The 19,690-nt window shown below is 38.8% G+C and overlaps 1 pseudogene; it reads right to left on the bottom strand.

Moving 5' to 3' along the window:
• Positions 1–10,991: 10,991 nt before the first annotated feature.
• LOC111097185 lies at positions 10,992–17,914 on the bottom strand (annotated as a pseudogene).
• Positions 17,915–19,690: the final 1,776 nt, after the last annotated feature.

Here is a 19,690-nt window from a genome sequence, read left to right as displayed (position 1 = left end):
TGGCTTTGGAAGGGTCATGTTTATTAGTCTGCTACCTGGAATTTGCAATATATTCACCTGGAATTTGTGATTTATTTGTTAAAAATTTTGGCTGATTTTCCTGCTGGTCTGTGGAGGTCTGAAGAAATAAATTTTTCTCCTTTTTAAAAGAGCAGGGCGGAGCATGAAGAAGCAGGGTGTAGCTCACCACAACAAACCTTGAGCCTGCAGCCATAGGGGCTCTGTGCTTATGGGAACTACAAAGGTGAAGGAGTGGTTGCTAACCCTACCTTGGAGAAGCACTTGGGGAAAAGCTATGTTGTGGAGAACAAGACCAGAGAAAGGAGATGGGGACAAGTGGCAGACCTCAGAAGAGGTCTCAGAGTCAAGTATTCCACTTAAGTCTACATTGGAGAGAAGACTCATAATGGCCCCTGTCACCCCATCCCTCCTCTACCACAGGGCCTCAGCCTTCTTTTTAATGGAAGTAGCTGCCCATTGTCCTATTGAGGCCTTTCCATTCCTTTGCCCTCCCCTGTCTGCACCACATTCCCCTCCTAGATATCCATCTAGTCTTTCATTTATGGAAGTTTTATTGAGTATAAACAATACACGAGGCTCTACACGAGGCCCTATAGTAGTGGTTCTCCTATAATGTGCATCAGAATTAACCAGGGAGTATGCTTTTAAAAGTATATTTTTACCTCAGTCCTTTTTCTTATTACAAATGAAGATTGCTAGTGCTCATCCCAGTGCATTTGCTTTTGTTTTTGTTTTTTTTAAGATTTTATTTGTGCATTTGAGCCAGACAGATACAGAGAGAGAGGGGGCATGAGCAGAGGGAGGGACAAAAGGAAAGGGAGAAGCAGCCTTCTCACTGAGCCAGGAGCCTGACATGAGGCTCGATCCCAGGACCTGGAGATCATGACCTGAACTGAAGGTAGATGCTTAACCATCTGAGCCATCCAGATGCCCCCAACCCAGTGCATTTGATTCGATAGAGCTGGGTGGGGGGTGGAAATCTGCATTAAAAAATATTTTAATAGAGGTATAATTGACATAAAACAATATATTTGTTTCAGTGTACAACATGATTCAATATTTTTAATGCACTATAAAATAATCACCACAATAAGTCTAGATACCATCTGTCACCATACAGTTACACAAATTTTTTTTCTTGTAATAAGAATTTTTAAGATTTACTCTCATAGCAACTTTCTAATATGCAATATAGTATCATTAACTATAGTCACCGTGATGTGCATTACTTCTCCAAGACTTACTTATTTTATAACTGGAAGCTTGTACCTGTAGATCCCCTTCTCCCATTTCATTCAACTTCCAACTCCCCTTCCCTCTGACTACCACCAATCTGTTCTCTGTATCAATGAATTTAGTTTAGTTTTTATTGTTTGTTTGTTTTGTTCTTTAGATCCCATATATAAGTGAAATCACATGGCATTTGTCTTTCTCTGTCAGATGTATTTCACTTAGCATAATATCCTCAAGGTCCATCTCTATTGTCACAAATAAGAATTTTTTTTAAAGATTTTATTTATTTATTTGACAGAGAGAGAGAGTGAGCACAAATAGGGAGAATGACAGAGGGAGATGGAGAAGCAGGCTCCTCGTTGAGCAGGGAACCCGATGTAGGGCTTGATCCCAGGACCTCAGGATCATGACCTAAGCCAAAGTCAAATGCTTAACTGACTAAGCCACCCAGGCACCCCAGATTCCATTCATTTTTTAGGGCTGAGTAGTATTTCTGTGTATGTGTATGAATGTATTTACGTGTCTGTGTGTGAGTGTGTGTGTGTGTACACCATATTTTCTTTATCCACTCATCCATCAATGGACATTTAAGTTGTTTCCATATCTTGGCTATTGTAAATAATGCTACAGTGAACATAACTGTGTGTGTATCTTTTTGAATTAGTGTTTTTGTTTTCTTCAGATAAATAGCCAGAAGTGGAATTGTTGCACCATTTGTAGTTCTATTTTTAATTTTTTGAGAGAACTCCATACTGTTTCCCATAGTGGCTGCACCAATTTATATTCCCACCGACCCGTGCATAAGGGTTCCCTTTTCACCACATCCTCACCGACACTTGTTATTTCTTGTCTTTTTGATAATAGCTATTCTGACAAGTGAGAGATGAAATCTCATTGTGGCTTTGATTTATTTGTATTTCCTGTTGATGAGTAATGTTGAACATCTTTCCATGTGCCTATTGGCCATCTGTATGTCTTCTTTGAAAAATATGTCTATTAAGATCCTCTGCCCATTTTTAAATCAAATTGTTTGGTTTGGGGTGCCTGAGTGGCTCAGTTGGCTAAGCATCTGCCTTCAGCTCAGGTAATGATCCCAGGGTCCTGGGATCGAGCTCCTCATTGGGCTCTCTGCCTGGTGAGGAGCTTGCTTCTCCCTCCCCATCTTCTGCTCCCCCTGCTGTGTTCTCTCTCCGAAGTACATAAATAAAATATTTTTAAAAACCAAATTGTTTGGTTTTTGCTATTGAGTTGTGCAAGTTCTTTATGTATTTTAGATATTAATCCCTTATCAGATATATTATTTGAAATATTTTCTCCCATTCAGTAAACTGCCTTTTCATTTTGTTGATATTTTCCTTTGCTGTGCAGAAACGTTTTAGTTTGATGTAATCCCACTTGTTTATTTTTTATTTTGTTTCCATTGCTTTGGAGTCAGATTTTAAAAATCATCACCAATAGTGATGTCAAGGAGCTTAACACCTATGTTTTCTTCTAGGAGTTTTATGGTGTCTGGTCTTATGTTCAAGTTTTTAATCCAGATTGAGATAATTTTTAGGTCTGATGTAGGATAGTAGTTCAGTTTCCTTTTTTTTTTTTTTTTTTTTTTGCATGTGGCTGGACAGTTTGCCCAACACCATTTATTAAAGAATCCATCCTTTCCCCATGATATATTCTTGCCTCCTTTGTTGTAAATTAATTGACCATATATGCATGGGTTTATTTCTGGGATCTCTATTCTGTTTCATTGATCTATGTGTCTGTTTTTATGCCATGGAAGGAGGTGAGTTCAGGATCTTCCCATGCTGCCATCTTGGACCACTGGTTGAAATTTGCATTTTTAAATACACTCTTTATACAATTCTGATGCTGTTGGTCTGAGAACCCCAACTGAGATCCAGTTTCAGATGATATAGAGAGAGGAGTCACATGTAGTTCTTAACCACAAGGAGAAAGTCAACAGCATGTTGTAGCAAAGCTATAGGAGCTAGATTATAGAACTAAAGCATAGAGTGCCCAGCCTGGGAACAGTAGATACTGATGCAGCCTGTGGTCCACTCACCAAGCTTGAATTAACTCCGTCTTCTTAACTAGAAAGAGGTCATATGGAATAGCCACACTCTTGCCAGAGGGTTAACCCAATACTGGGATAAGATCCATAGAGCATGACCTACTATTCCCTAAACTAGTCACATTCTAGGCACTTGGGTGCTTGCTTTCTTTTACTCCATCCCTCCTTATCTATCTAGAGAATCCTATCAATTATTTAACATTCAATTAAATATGTCACCTTCTGGATGAAGTCTTTCCTGATCCTTCCGAAGTCCAGTTGGTGTATTCCATGGGCTCTCATGGCCTCTTGTGCCCTCCTCTGTCTGTTTGCCTCACACTATGTCTCACTGCGACCTCCAGAGCAGGCAGTGCCTGTCAATCTCAGTATCACCAACACCTCACCAGGGGCAGGCACACGAAAGGTGCTCAAAATCTTTGTTGGTAGAGTCTCCAGGGCAGGAACAAGTGATTACTAGCCCCCTTCACATGGATAGGAGCATCCTGAGCAGTGGGAGTGAGATGAGAAGATGCTCCTCCCCTCCCGCCATAAATACACATGATTTTCCCCACATTCCAAGTATGGTGAGGACCACCACAGTGTGCGGGCTGAGGATGCGATTCCTCCACAGCTCACAGTCCCAAAGACAGCTGGGGCAAAGACAGAGCTACCCAACAACCAAAGAATGCATGTGTAATAGCTAATACATAGTACTTCCTGTGTGCCAGGCCCTATTCAGAGCACTTACATGAGTAACTCACACACTGCCCTAATTTACAGAGGAGGAAACCAAGGCACATGGTGTTTTGTTGATATGCCCAAGGACCTGTACCTTGAAGTGGCAGAAATACAATTCAAACGTAGGTGGGCTGTCTCCCAAGTCCATGTTCTTAACCACTGTTCCCTAGTGATTCTCTATAAATATTGGAAAAGTGTTCATTTTATTGTGGAAGTGGCAGAGAAGGTCATCATTTGTGTGGAACTCAATGCTTTCATTTTATTATGTTTTTGTATCAGTGAAAATCATTTAATCCCATTTGCCAATCCACTTGCTGCAATGACTCATCATCATCTTTGGGTATTTAATGCCACCCGCAAATCTATATTAATTCACTAAGTTGAGACTTTTAGAATTCAACATTTTTTGCTTACCTCTTCAGCTGCTACATGAGAAAGCAAATTGACCGTGCAGAATCCTTTCCACTACTTCGTATGATTTTTATAGAATAAATTATTTTAGTTATTTAAGCTTAAATAATTTTCAATGATAATTGCCTAATGCTCTCCACCGAGCTTGCTTTTCTTACTCCTTTCATTGCTTCAAGGTACTCAGTGAAAAGGATTTAAAATTATTGCTTAGAATGCTCTTTCCCTCAGCCAAGAGTAATGGGCACTATACATCCAATAGCCTGTTAACTCACCTTTTTGATTTAACTTTTCAGAAAAGTTACCCCATGCTTACTATGTATAAGCAGTGGAATAAAGAAAAAAAGCTTAGATATCAATGATTTTCATGAATCAATGCAAGTGAGCTCAGGGGGATCTGGCAGGGGCACAAGGCAGTAGAAAAAAACCCTTAGGAAAGGCAGAAAGTTAGGTGCTGTCCTCAAAAAACTCATGGCTGGCAGTGGAATAGAGACAGAGGCATAGAGACAGAGGATCCCTGGATGGGAGGCCTGGCTCCAGAGCCTGCTGCAGACAAATATCTTTTCTGCCCAAAGCAGGGGCATTCTGGTGCATCTGAAACCCCAGAACCAGAGACTTAAAGATCTAGATTTTGGATTTGTTGGAAATTGTGCACCAACTCTGATGAATCTCTTTCATGAGGATTCAAGGAAGAAAAAAAAATGAAGGGGAAGGAAGAAATGAAGGAAGGAGAGGAAAATGCCCTCCAAAAAGAGAGAAACAAATACAATCTTCAGAGATAGCGAAAAGAAATGGCAACCCTCCTAAATTCTACATTTTATCTATTGTGACTCTCTAAACTTTTCAACAAGTAGATATAATTTGTATTGTTTTGTTTTCTTTTTTAGTGTTGAAAGGTAAAAGGTAACCGATTCTTGTTCTAGAAATTTTGGGGGGATGGAGTGGAGGGAAGGGAAAGGATTTAAAATTATTTGGGATTACAATAAGGTAAAATTTGTCAAAGTGTTCTAAACTTGCCTCCTTGAAATAGACAAAACATTTCACATCTGGTGGGGATGCAATAATGGCGAGGGGATGCAATGGCGAGTATTTAGTACTCTATGAACAAAATTCTAGCAAAGAAACTCAGACTGTACCCCTCCAAGAATCCATCCACCCTCTATATATATTATCATAGTATCAACAAAGAAATTTTGAAGCACAAAAGTCACTTTCCCTAAAATTGTCTTCACAGATTATGATGCTCCTTTGAGGGCAAGAATACAACTTAATTCCAATTTTCGTTTTCTCTTCCTCCTCCTTATTTTTGTTAAAAAAAATTGTTTAAAGATTTGTTTAAAGAAGTTTTAGGTTTACAACAAAATTGAGAGGAAGGTACAGAGATTACCCCTATACTTCCTGCCCCCCACATCCATCACATCCCCCATTATCACTGACCAGAATGGTACATTTTTTACCAAGGCTGAATCTATAGTGACACACCATAATCACCCAAAGTCCATAGCTGACCTTAGGGTTTGGTCTTAATATCATTGGGTTTAGACAAGTACAAAACTACATATATTCATCATTATAATATCATAGAGAGCATTTTCACTGCCTTAAAAATCCTCTGTGCTCTGCTGATTCATCTTTGCCCACCCCTGGCAACCACTGATCTTTTTCTTGTCTTCACAGTTTTGCTTTTTCCAGAATGTCATATAGTTGGAATTATACAGTATGTAGCCTTTTCAGATTAGCTTCCTTCACTGAACAATATGCATCTAAGGTTTCTATGTGTCTTTTTTAAGGCTTGATAGCTCATTTCTTTTTAGTGCTAAATGATATTCCATTGTCTAGATGAACCACAGTTTATTCATCTTTGGACTTACTGAAAGACATCTTGATTTCTTCCAACTTTTAGCAATTATGAATAAAGCTGCTATAAACATCTGTGTGCAGTTTTTGTGTGGACATCAGTTTTCAACTCTTTCAGGTAAATACTCAGGAACATGATTGCTGGATCATATGGTAAGAGTCTGTTTAGTTTTGTAAGGAAAACATCAAAGTTTTTCAAAGTGGCTGTGCCATTTTGCATTCCCACTAACAGTGCCTGAGTTTCTGTTGATCCATAAGCCTCACCATTTGGTGTCAATATTCTTGACTTTGGCTATTCTAATACATATATATAGGTATCTTATTGTTTTAATTTGCACTTCCCTGATGATAGAGAATGTGGAGCATTTTTTTATACGCTTATTTGCCACCACCCATCTTCTTTGGTGAGGTGTCTGTTAAGAGCTGTGGGCCATTCTTTTTAATTGGGTGGTTTGTTTTCTTATTGTTGAGTTTTAGAAGTTCCTTGTATATTTTGAATAATGGTCCTTATATCAAATAGGTCTTTTGCAAATGTATTCTCCCAGTTGTGGTTTGTCTTCTCATTCTCTTAATACTTTCTTTCATGAAGCAGAACTTAATTTTAATAAAAGTCCACCTTATTAATTATTTCTATCATGGAATATGTCTTTGCCATTGTATCTAAAAAGGCATGATCATACCCAAGGCCATTCAGGTTTTCTCCTATGTTATCTTCTGGAAGTTTTATACTTTTACATTTTATATTTAGGTTGGTGATCCATTTTGAGTTAATTTTTTGAAGGGTGTAAGGTCCGTGTCTAGATTCTTTTTTTTTTTTTTTTGCATGTGGATGTCCAGTTGTTCCTGAAACATTTATTGAACAGATTGTCCTTACTCCACTGTATTGCCTTTGCTACTTTGTCAAAGACCAAGTGACTACATTTTTTTGGGTCTATTTCTAGACTTTCTATTCTGTTTTATTGATTTATTTCATTTTCTTAATTACAGTGTAAGAAGAAGATATAAAGTAGCTTTATCGGTAACTCTTCAAGTTGGGTGGCATTAGCCCTCCAACTTTGTTCTTCTCCTTCAATATTATGTTGGCTATTCTGGATCTTTTGCCTTTTCGTATAAATTTAGCATTATTTGTCAATATCCATAAAATAAGTTCCTGGGATTTTGGTTGGGGTTGCATCAAACCTATAGATTAAATCAGTAATAATTGATGTCTTGACAATACTGAGTACTTCAATCTTGATAATATTGAGTCTTATTTGAATATGGAATAGTTCTCCATTTATTTAGTTCTTTGGTTTTGCTTCTCAAGATTTTGTAGTTTCTTTCATGTAACCCTTCTACATATTTTGTTAGATTCATACCTAAGTGTTTTATTTTGGTGGATGTTAATGTGAATGTTTTTATTGTTTTTATCCTTTTATTTTTAACTTAAATTTTAAAAAAATTTTATTTGTTCATTTGAGAGAGGAAACGAGTGAGAGAGAAAAAGAGCACAAGTGGAGGGGGTGGGGGGAACAGAGGAAGAGGGAGAAGCAGACTCACCACTGAGTAGGGAGCCCAAGATGGGGCTCAATCCCAGAGCCCTGGGGCCATGACCTGAGCCGAAGGCAGATGCTCAACTGACTGAGCCACCCGGGCACCTCAAAGATATTGTTGTTAAATATAAGATACATCTCTATATTTAAAGTGGGTTTCTTGTGGACAAGATATAGGTGGATCATGTTTTTGATCCACTATGACAAACTCTGCCTTTTAACTGGTATATTTAGAACTTTGACATTCAAAGTGGTTATTGATAAAGTTGGATTAATATCTGTTATAGTCATTACTGTTTTCTATTGCCCTTCATTTCTATTTGTTGATACCATTTTTGTTTTATTCTTTTGCTCTCTTTTGTTTTAATTGAGCATTTTATATGATTCTATTTTCTCCTTTCTCAAAATATCAGTTATACTTCTATTTTCACTTATTTTAGTGGTTGTTCTTTCTTATTTAGTAACAGAAAATTCTAATTTTTAGTTATACACATCTAGTCAAAAGAATATCCTCCTTAATCTTCCTTGTAGCTGGATGTAGCAAATGATTGAAAAATGGCCAATGATATGTAAAAAGAAATGTTATGTGTAATGTGGGAGACGTGTCCTCAAAGGGAGGAAGTATACTCTTCTTTGATTCTTCCTTCTTGGAAGGTGGACATGATGACTGGAACCTGAGCAGTCATGATGAAATGAGATGGCACATAAATGATGGCACAGCATCAAGCTAGAGAGTGCCTCGTTCTTTATAACCAGGGAGCTGATATGCTAACCCTGGATTGCTTTCCTCAACTTCTTTTATGTGAGAAATGAAGGCACCTCTATCTTATTTAAGCCTGTTTGTATGTTTTGTTGTTGTTGTTTATTTGGGAGGTTTTGATTCCGGTCATGCTCAGTAGGTTTCTGTCATCAAGTGATACAATTTTCCTTTTTTTAAAATTTTTTCTGTTTTAAGGTGGGGAAAGCTGGGACAGATTTACTCAGAAACCTCGAACTCATAAACTTGTTGATATAGCAAGGTATATATAAAAGCCCCCTTTTGCACAAAAATCTACAAAACAACAATGACAAAAACAAGAACAACAACGACAACAAGTACAACTGAATCTGGTGACTAAAGAAACTTAAATTTTTTTTTTAAAGGCTAAATAAAAGATATTTTTTGAAGGGGTAAATGATTTGCCAGTTTTAAATTCCCCCTCTTCCTATCAGCAGTTCTCCAAAAGGGGAACCCATTCTAATGCCCTGATATTTAATAATAAACATAGCAAACACCAAACTGAACTTGTGGTTCTTAGCAATAGCTGGTGATAGCATTAATCCTATTATTTCAATAGTTGTTGTTTTTTAATCAATGCAATTCAGCTGCCATTTCTTCTTGTACTAAGTGGACTGAAGCCCTCAGCTGGCACACAACACACATTTAGATGTGTGAAAAACTGAAATTTACAACATGAATCACCATTCCTTTCTCTCCTGAGACCACACACATGACTCAGTATCTATATTAGAGCTGTCAAGAACATGCCAGCTCAGTGTTAGGAAAACAATCCAACACCATCTCTCAGACACAAGATGTCATTCTTCAAAACATTTTTAAAAAGAAGTTTACATTTTCTTTAAGCAGGTGGATGATTGAAGTGTAAGTTAGCTAGCCCCTAAGAATGGGCTTTTCAAAAGCAATCCAACACAATTGTCAACGTTGTTGATATATCTTTAGGAAGAAGATTAGTGAATAGGCTATTATTCTCCAGTGGGGAGTCCTGAGGTAGGTCAGCAGGATCGGTGGGACCCCATTTATCATGAGTAGGTGGGTCTAAGGTTGAAACAAGAAGGGTGCTTTGGAGGACACATGTCATTTTATGTGAATAAAAGTACACTCAGGGTTTGTTCTGGCAAAGAGTTAAAAAAAATAACTAGCAATTAGAATATTTGGTTTTTAATTTACACTCATCTATTTTTTTTTCTGGATTAGTTGTGGTGAACATGAGGCATATTTTTCTTTCTGTTTCCATTCTATGTCCCTGGAAAACATTGTTGATTCTTTTCACTCCTGCTCCCTGAGTCCAGAGGTAACTTCAAAATACTTGTCAACACAGGAGGACCTAAGCAGCTACTACCAATCTGTTGGCTTTGTCATAACAATGATTATTGATTCCCTGCTCTGGATGCTTGAAAGTTCGGTATGCTATTTTATCAGATGCAGTTGGATGGGAGCCAAGGCCTTAACTGTTGCCTCTGAGTCTGCTGGTTTCTAGTAACAGAGGTGTAGAGCACACCTGGGGTGTCTCATCCATGGGTTCTAGTTTTGGTTTCTTTCAAGTGAAGTGAAAACATGAAGACCCCTGTAAAGTAACCTATGTTCAGAATCCTTTCCCATTTCTATAAACTTTACTTTGTTCATACCTAGTATATCTGCAATATTTTTTGGGGGGGGAGGAGGCTCACCTTTATCGGGTTTTGCAAAGGCATTCAACTTGGTTTTCATAGAAACAACAACTCTCTTCTTTGAGAGCTCACATTTCATCAGCTTACATAATGTTTAATTAAGTTGCATAATTAAAAATAACCCGGTATAAACAGGTTTGGGAACAATCCTACTGATTCTCAGGAGCGTACAACAAACCAGTGGGAACAGAATATGCAAGCATAGCTGAGCTTTCAACTTTTCCTGAGCCTTGGTCAATATATGTACAGATGCAGCAGAATAGGGTCTACTGATCCTCAGTCCGTAAAACAGAGATCAGTTAGAGACCTCACTATCCAACACATGCACCTAACTCTCATAAATAACTACAGTGGAGCACATGGGTGACTCAGTGGTTGAGCATCTGCCTTTGGTTCAGGATGTGATCTCAGGATTCTGGGATTGAGTCTCGTATCAGGTTCCTTGTAGGGAGCCTGCTTCTCCCTCTGCCTATGTCTCTGCCTCTTCTTGTGTGTCTCTCATGAATAAATAAAATCTTTAAAAAAAAAAAAAACTATGGCATGTTTTTCTTTTTAATGCATGTTTTCTTTTATTTTTTTGCATGTTATCTTTTAAAAAGAGAAACCAATAAGCTCTGAATATCCTCATTACTTTTTGGGAAGCATGAGAAGAGCAAATAATTTTTAATGGGGTGAGTTTGTTTTTTTTTAACAAACACACCAGAGAATCATGCAATATTGCCAGCATTGGACACAATCCTGGGCCCCAAGTCTGCACACCCCTTTGTAACTGGTTCTATGATGGCAGAAACTTTCATCTCACTTTAATTGTTTGTTATTATTTACTGTGGTACCCAAGTAATGATCATAATAAAGGAACACATCATCTTTCTCCAGGATGACTTTCAGAATTGAATTACTTTTGAATTCAATTGACAAAAAAAAAAAAAAAAATTGAATTACTCTGTTGGCTGAACCTTCTTTCCGAGCTCTGGTTTGCCTTTCCTTGACTGTGGCCATCACCAGATCACCCACACCAGCAGTGAGAAGTCTGTTTGGTCATCCCTTCACCCCACTTCTCAGAGGTGATACATAGAATTTTGGCTCCTGTGTTATCAGCATAGTTGGTCATGGCTCCTACCAAAATACCCAAGGAAATGGAGAATTTTGCACTGGAGGACTTACCACATCCTTGCTTCTATACCTTGAACACAGTAAAAGACCACATTGCTATTTTTAAAATTTTTAAAAATTTATTATGAACAATAAATACATAGAATTGACCCTTCTGGGCAACCCTGGTGGCCCAGCGGTTTAGCACCGCCTTCAGCCCAGGGTGTGATCCTGGAGACCCGGGATTGGTTCTGCGTGGGGCTCCCTGCGTGGAGCCTGCTTCTCCCTCTGCCTGTGTCTCTACCTCTTTCTCTGTATCTCTCATGAATAAATAAATAAAAATTAAAAAAAAAAAGACTTGATCCTTCTAACCCTGTATGAGTATATAAATTCAGTGGCATTAAGTAGAGTCTCATGTTGTGCAAGTATCAGCACTATCTTCAGAACTTTTTCATCACCCCTAACAGAAACTCTTTTACCCACTGACTCCCCATTCCCTATTTCTTCTCAGTCACTAGCAACCACTAATTCTACTTTCTCTCTCTATGCATTTAATTACAAAATATACCTCATATAAGTGGAATCACATCATACTCATCCTTTTGTGCCTAACTTCTTTCTCTTAGCATCAAGTCTTCCATGTTCATTCATGTTGTCTTGTTGCTTTCTAAATGACTTCCCCACTCAGACCACACATCACAGTCTAGAGTCTTCTATACATTTCCATGAAGACCATTTTGAGGTTGCCTTTCTTTCCAGCCTTCTGGAATGTGATAGTCAGGTAGTCACCTGCACCCTCAGCCCTCATGCATGTGCCAGCTGTGGGCTTTTTACGAAGACTACCTCACAGTCCCCCAGACATGGCTGTTGGGTCACATTTGTCCTTTCCAAGGTTCTAGGATTTTCAAATGCCTATTAAATCTTCTGCAACAATCAATTCAAATACACAAGTTTGGCTATTCAAATTACTTTTTCCAAAAGTACTTTAAAATGCATTAAGTTATTAATTGCCTGCTGGCACTTTAATCAAATGGGAAAATTGACATAGCCAGAGGCATGTATTTTTGTGGAAAGAAAATTTATTTAAGAAGAAACAGCAGCTCTTACTGCTTAATTTAAACTGAGAAAACTGTGGAAAATCAACTGCTATGGAAAATTAATAAAACATTTCCAGCTGCAAACAGTGACTAATTGTACAAGATGAAGACTGCCCAGAATTAATAACTTGCAGTCTTCTGTGTGAAGAACCCCCCACCACTTCAATTTACTGGGAGATTAAATTACTTCTAAGTTTGCCATATTAAAACAGAACATGAATAAAACGTTAGTGAACGCACCTCTATTATTTACTGTCTGTGATATGGATATAATTATTTCCAAACAACTACAATGTGACGTGACCAGTAATATTTAAATGACTCTTTTAGCAAGAGAATCTACTACAACATTTTTTACTCAAAGGAGAAAAAATTCTTCTCTTACTTCTAAAGTAATAAAATGATGACTAGTGGCCTTCTACGGATGGTAAGTCCCTGCTCCAAAGGGCTGAAACATGCTCAGTGTCCGAGCCTATACTCCTTTCTGCATCAGATATTGCTTTGGGAGGGCATGTGCAGCAGAAAATTGTAGGAACTCATTTATAAGCTCGGTGCTTAAATAGAAGCTGGTCACATACTCCTGAAGAAACCAGTGTAGATGCTTCAAGGCTTCTACTCATGTCTGGTGTGACCATGAGCACGTGCACCCAACAGAATAGATTTCTTTATGAGAGGGAAAAGGAAGGGCCAGAACTCTTTCCTGAGGTAATGGGGTTTGCTCATAAGGGACATACATTAGCACAGGCCCCACCAACATCATGGTCATATCCTCCAAGCTTGTTTATTTTTTTTATTTTTTTTTTATTGGTGTTCAATTTACTAACATACAGAATAACACCCAGTGCCCGTCACCCATTCACTCCCACCCCCCGCCCTCCTCCCCTTCTACCACCCCTAGTTCGTTTCCCAGAGTTAGCAGTCTTTATGTTCTGTCTCCCTTTCTGATATTTCCCACCCATTTCTTCTCCCTTCCCTTATTTTCCCTTTCACTATTATTTATATTCCCCAAATGAATGAGCTTGTTTAAAATGGTGCATTCCTGTTAGGCTTGGTGATAAAATGAGGATTAAATAACATTAACAAATTTTGTCCCTTTTCTATTTTTTGTTGCCAGGATTGGATTATTTTCTTGACTCCAGTACCTAGAGGGTCTGTCAATTTTCCTCATGCTTTCAAACTCCGAGATCTTGAGAAATAAGATAGTGTGAGAGGATCCATTCAACGAACAGGAGAGATCTGTTCAAGTGAGAGGGATAAAGGAAAGGAATTCAGAAAAAAAAAATTCTATTTTTATGGAGTGATGGGATGTCTTTAGGTTTGTTTTGTTTGTTTGTTTTAAAAATTTTAGAGGTCAGAAAATAACTCAAGAAGCCAAGAGGGAATGAGACAATTTGATACGTGTGTGGAGGAGACGTATCAAAGATGGAGATTTTCTCAGCAGAGAGGCATTGCCTCCTTTGGCTGTTTTTCCTTTAAGCTCACACAGAGGGTACATTCAGCCTCTTGCCATTTGATATTGCTGGCAGGAAGGTCCGAGTATTGGCCTGGAGAGAATAAAGGCATGTTGTTTAGAAATGCAGAGGCTTAACCTGAAGCGTAACTGGTTTGGGGTTTACCACAGAAGTTATCTGGACATATCATTTGATTTCCAGGTTTTAAATGTAATTCTACACAAGATCTGGCCACACAGCTCTCCACTGTGTGACACAGAGAGACTTTATCTGCCACCAAATGCCATTCAGGCTTAAAGCTGTAGCAGTGAATTGTATAAATTGGGGTATTCTTTGAGGCCCGAAAGCATTATGGCCTCTCTGAGGAGGAGAGATGAGGCCTGCTTCCTCCTCCCTGTTGCTCAGGCAAGACACTTTAGAGGTTGTTCCTCTCTACATATTTGGGTTCATTTCAGTTTTCCTTTTTTTCGAAACACTTGAGACTTGCTTTAAGCAGACCAAGCACTACCTAGAGGCCCAGTGGGCAGCTGTAAATAGCACTGGATTTGAGAAGTCATGGGGAAGGTTCCTTGGGAAAGCCTGCCCTCCCTGCTGGCAAATATGGGACAATAAATTGATTTGTACTTCTGTTAGTGATAGCTACCAAGCAACGTTTGAAGGCATAGATCACTCTGTCCTGAAGGGGAAAGTATTATTAGGGAAGGCAATAGAATGGAAGAAAGGACACAAAGTCAGACTGCCTGGGGCCTGAATTAGCCAATCCTTTTAGAAGTGGCAGACTGACCTTAACTTCTGGCCTCACATATCATTTCATCTATGGTGTTTGCCGCAGCTTTGAATTTAAACAGAATATTTTAAAAACAAATTTCCCCATGGAATTGTCTATACTCAGCGTCCCCAACTCCCTTCATTTTGTTGAACCCACTTAGGTCATCTCTGCTGCCCATTCAGAATTGCCTTTGTCAATATCACCATGATCTTCATGTTGCCAAATCCATGTTGACAATGCCTGGTACCCATGTTATTTGGCTAGCAAGATCATCTGATCCAGTTGGTCTTTCTTTCCTCCCTAAAACATTTTTTTAAGATTGATTTTTATTTATTTATTTTAGAGAGAGCACGTGTGTCCAAGTTGGGGGCGGGGCAGAGGGAGAGAGAGAGAAACTCAAGCCGACTCTGTGCTGAGTGAGGAACTTGATGGAAGGCTTGATCCCACCACCTTGAGATCATTACATAAGCCAAAACCAAGAGTCGGTTGCTTAACTCGCAGCACCACCCAAGCGCCATCTCCGTAAAACATTTTTATACTTGGCTATCAGAAGGTCACACTCTCCTCATTTTCCTTCTACCTTCCTAACTGCTTCTTAGTCAGCTTTCCATGGTTTATTTTCCTTCCTAAACAATAGTACTTATCACCACCTCATATTTAATACATTCTACTCATTATTTGCTTGTCATCTCTCTCATCACAACTAGAATGTAACCTCTATTGGGGCAGGGAGTTTGTGTTTTGTTCATGTAGTCCCTGAATGTGGTAAGCACTTACTAAATACTAATATACTGTTGAAGGAATAACATGGTTAGGATACTCCATTTAAATCAATTTAGTGGGACGCCTGGGTGGCTCAGCGGTTGAGCGTCTGCCTTTGGCTTAGGGCATATTCCTGGAATCCCCGGATTGAGTCCCACGTCAGGCACCCTGCATGGAGCCTGCTTCTCCCTCTGTCTATGTCTCTGCCTCTCTCTTTCTCTGTATCTCTCATGAATACATAAATAAAATCTTAAAAAATAAAATAAATAAATTTAGTGATGCCCTTTTTTGCAGAGTATGTGAAATTAATATAATAGAATTATATCTTACATAGGGATTAGGCACTACACTCAGCATTTAAGGAGAAAATCGCATACACTTGAAAATTTATCCTTAAAAAAAAAAATCTCTTGAGAGGAGCCATGTTGGATACTCACACACTGATAACTGAATAAGCTAAACCCAGCCAGTCTCTCCCCGGGAATTGGAACAGGAATTACAGTTTCCTTGGTTGAAAACCAGATGAAGTTGGTTTGATTGTAGAGCTATGATGTACAAAAATACATATTTGAAACATTAGCTTCTCACACTTGGAGTGGCAATGGGCACACACTCTGAGAGGCAGATGACAATCATAAGCAAATGAATTCCTGGCTCCTGGTCACATGTGCTCCAGGGTTTAGGCACATTGTGTGGCAGAATAAAAGAAACTACTCTCTCTACTCTTTACTTTTGTTTTTTTTAAAGTAGCCTCTACATCCAGCATGGAGACCAATGTGGGGCCTGAACTAATGACCCTAAGATCAAGACCTGAGTCTTGATCAAGAGTCAGATGCTCAACCAACTGAGCCACCCAGGTGTCCCAAAGCTACCAAGACTTTTAAAATTGTTATTTCTGTGTGAGTTCTTAGAGTTGAACTCACCTGTGTTAAGTTGCACACATAGACAACTGCACTGTGTAAGGATTTGCCAATGCTTCTCAACTCTGCTGAGACACTAGAATCATCTCTGGAACTTTCAAAATATTGAAGACCCCACTCCAAACATCAGAATCTCCAGGGATAGAGCCCAAGTCTCTATGTTTATTTTTGAAATTCTCTAGCAGAGTCTGATGCATAGCCAGGATTGAGAGCCACTGCTAGGATACTTGATCCTATTTTGCGTTATCATAAGTGGGTTTGAAACCATTTAAATTTAATGATTTCTGAATTCACCTAGGTCTGAAGACATTCTCGTTTTAGGAAACCTAGTTTAAATTCTTGCCCCACAGTACTGTAGGGTCCAGGTAATGCATCCCCAAGCAAAAAAGAAAGGAAAAGAAAGGTAAGTGGAGCACCTGGGTGGCTCAGTAGTTGAGTGTCTGCCTTTGGCTCAGGTCATGATCCCAGGGTCTTGGGATTGAGTCCTGCATCAGGATCCTTGCAGGGAGCCTGCTTCTCCTCTGCCTGTGTCACTGTCTCTCTCTCTGTGTCTCTCATTAATAAATAAATAAAATCTTTAAAAAGAAAAGAAAGGTAAGTTATTTTTCAAGGGCCAGGTTTTGCCAATGCCTGGGTTCCTCCCTGGCTAGAGCCTTCTCTAGGTTCTATTATCTCTGTTCCCTTTCCTTGTCCCTTTAGGTCCACAGGTGGCCATGGCTTCCTGCTACTTTTAGTCCCCAGATGCTTCATCATCTTGTCAATTCCCTTAACCTTACCCATCCTTTATAAAGAATCCTTTATTAAGCCCCTTTCAACAATACCTCCTTAAGTGTGATACTTGTTTTTTGTCAGAACTCTGAGTAATACAGAGACGTAGAGTAAGTAGTATAACAAGAAAAACCATCACTTTGTGTCAGACAGCCTTGAATTTGTATACCAATCCCAACCATAAATAGTTGTATGATTCTGTGCAAATTTCTTTATCTCATCCATCCTAAGCTTCCCCATTTGTAAAGTGGGGATAATGGCACTTGTTTCACAGAGTTGCTGAGATTAAATAAGATAATATATAGTATCTGGCAAATGGCAGCTGCTCAACAGTAGTATTACACAATATAATAAATATAACTGTTGATTTTATTGTGCAAGATACTCTTAGAGATATAAAGCTTAAGCCCAAAGGAATGACTTTGTCATGAGAAAGTTTTAGGTGCCACAGCAACTTCAAAGAATAGATGGAGGCTCTGGCAGGTCCCCTGTGGTGTGCAGAATTCTAGGATGGTCCCCCAAGTTTCAGCCATTGGTATGTACACCCCTTCTCCCGAGTATTCAACCTAACACTAACATAGGCATTACATGAAAGGATTTTGCAGAAATAACTAAGGTTCCACATCAATTGACTCTAAGATAAGGAGATTATCCAAATTGGTCTTACCCCACTCGTATGAGTGCTTTAAAGTCAGAGAGTTTTCTCTGACCGGTCACAGAAGGGGAAAGAAGAGACAGGTACTCTTGCTGGTCTGGAGGAAAGAAAGCCATGTTGGTTGGGAATTGCCAGTGGGGGGCCACAGGCACAGAGAACTAGGAGCTGAGAGTGGTCCTTAGCCAATAGCTAGCAGGGAGATGGGGACCTCAGTCCTACAACCTCAAGGAAATGGATTCTGTCAACAAGAGGACCTCAGGCCCCAGGCAACAAATACAGCCTTAGCTGCCATGATTTTAGCCCAGTTGATCCTGACCTATAGAAATTAGGAGGTAATACATTTGTGTTGTTTTAAACTACTAAGTTTGTGGTAAATTGTTTCATGGCAATAGAAAACTAATTCATTGCCAACCATTCTGCCAGCAAATTCCTCTCCTGACTATAAAGAAAATGCATTCTGATCCCAACTCAGTCCCTGAATCCCTTGGCTTTCCCATCAGCAAATGACACATGCTCCCTCTACACTTCTAGCTCACTTATCTTTAATGTTCACCCTCCAGGAGCAAGATTTCAAACAACGTTAAATAATAACAACCACACATCAAGCTTCTACCCATGCTGGGAAACAAAATCATCTGCACAGCTATTGGCCAAAGGGATAAACAAGTAAGGAGAAACAACACAGAAGAGGAGTTTCTGACTTCGAGGGAAATTTTTAGTAGGCTCACTTAATTTTAAAACTGATGATGGAGGATTTTGGAAAGTTCCACAGTTCAAGATAGGAAAAGAAGACTTACCGAACACAAATTCTTGTCTGTGCCATCTGTTTCTTTAAGCTACTATGTTCTCTCTTTCTGGGGGGCCAGAGAGCAAACACCAAAAATCTTAAAGAAAACAATCAAGTGAAATAAAGCACATAGAGAACCTCGTTTATGTAACAGAGGCATACCCAGAAGAAACCCTAAATTTAAATAGCTATCTTAGTATAACAGAACAGATATTAGCCCTAAGAACTGAGACTACTGTTTAAGCAACTTTTTGAAGTCTATATTCATAAGGGATTATAAACTATAAGGGGAGAATCTTATTTTGGTGGCACATATAAATCCATTTAATTGATCCATAATGTATTTTTTTTCTTTTCTTCTTATAGTAAAAAACAAATTTGAAAATGTGTGCTTCACGTAGATTTTCATGATTTGGGTAGATGTTTTAAACATTTCACTGAACAATTAAGGAAATATAAATTCTTTTCTGAATCCTTATTGTTCTCTGTTGTTCTGTGGAATAATGTGCAGAACTGAGCTTTGCAGTATAGTGCTAAGGTCTTTGTTCTATCATGGGGCTAATTATTACCATAGGTCATTATAAGATAAGAAGCCACAAATACATTAGTAATGGCAAAGATCTAAGCAGCTAATATAGTGTACATGCTTGGATGGGGACATATTCTTGCAAAGATATCTTTACATTTCAGTAATTAAGTGTGTCCTATTAATTGCATGGGCCTTTCACAAAACCTCACACACACACACACACACACAAAACCCACCAAGAACTTTTCCTCTTGATCTCAGATTAGAACTGATTGCATAATTACATTACCTGGATAATTAAATACAAATTTAGTAGCCTTAGAACTGTACAATATTGTGGTTTCATTTCCTAATAGAATTACGCTGTCTTTGGTGTAGAATTCTTGCTAAGCAATGCAGATCTAATTAGTTAGTGACATGACATTAACTCCTCGGGGACCTTTCCTCAGAGAAAAGGCACAGATTAAAAATGATTCAGGGAACTTTTTTCTCATTTCATTACTGGGATCCAAGTCATAGGAATTAGATATGTGAGAGATCTATTAGACGTTCTTCTCTCTTACCTAGGGAGTGGGA

The sequence above is a fragment of the Canis lupus genome, chromosome 8 (assembly GCF_011100685.1).
Source record: "Canis lupus familiaris isolate Mischka breed German Shepherd chromosome 8, alternate assembly UU_Cfam_GSD_1.0, whole genome shotgun sequence".
Classification (NCBI taxonomy): Eukaryota; Metazoa; Chordata; class Mammalia; order Carnivora; family Canidae; genus Canis; species Canis lupus.
This window is presented reverse-complemented; position numbering and strand designations above follow the sequence as displayed.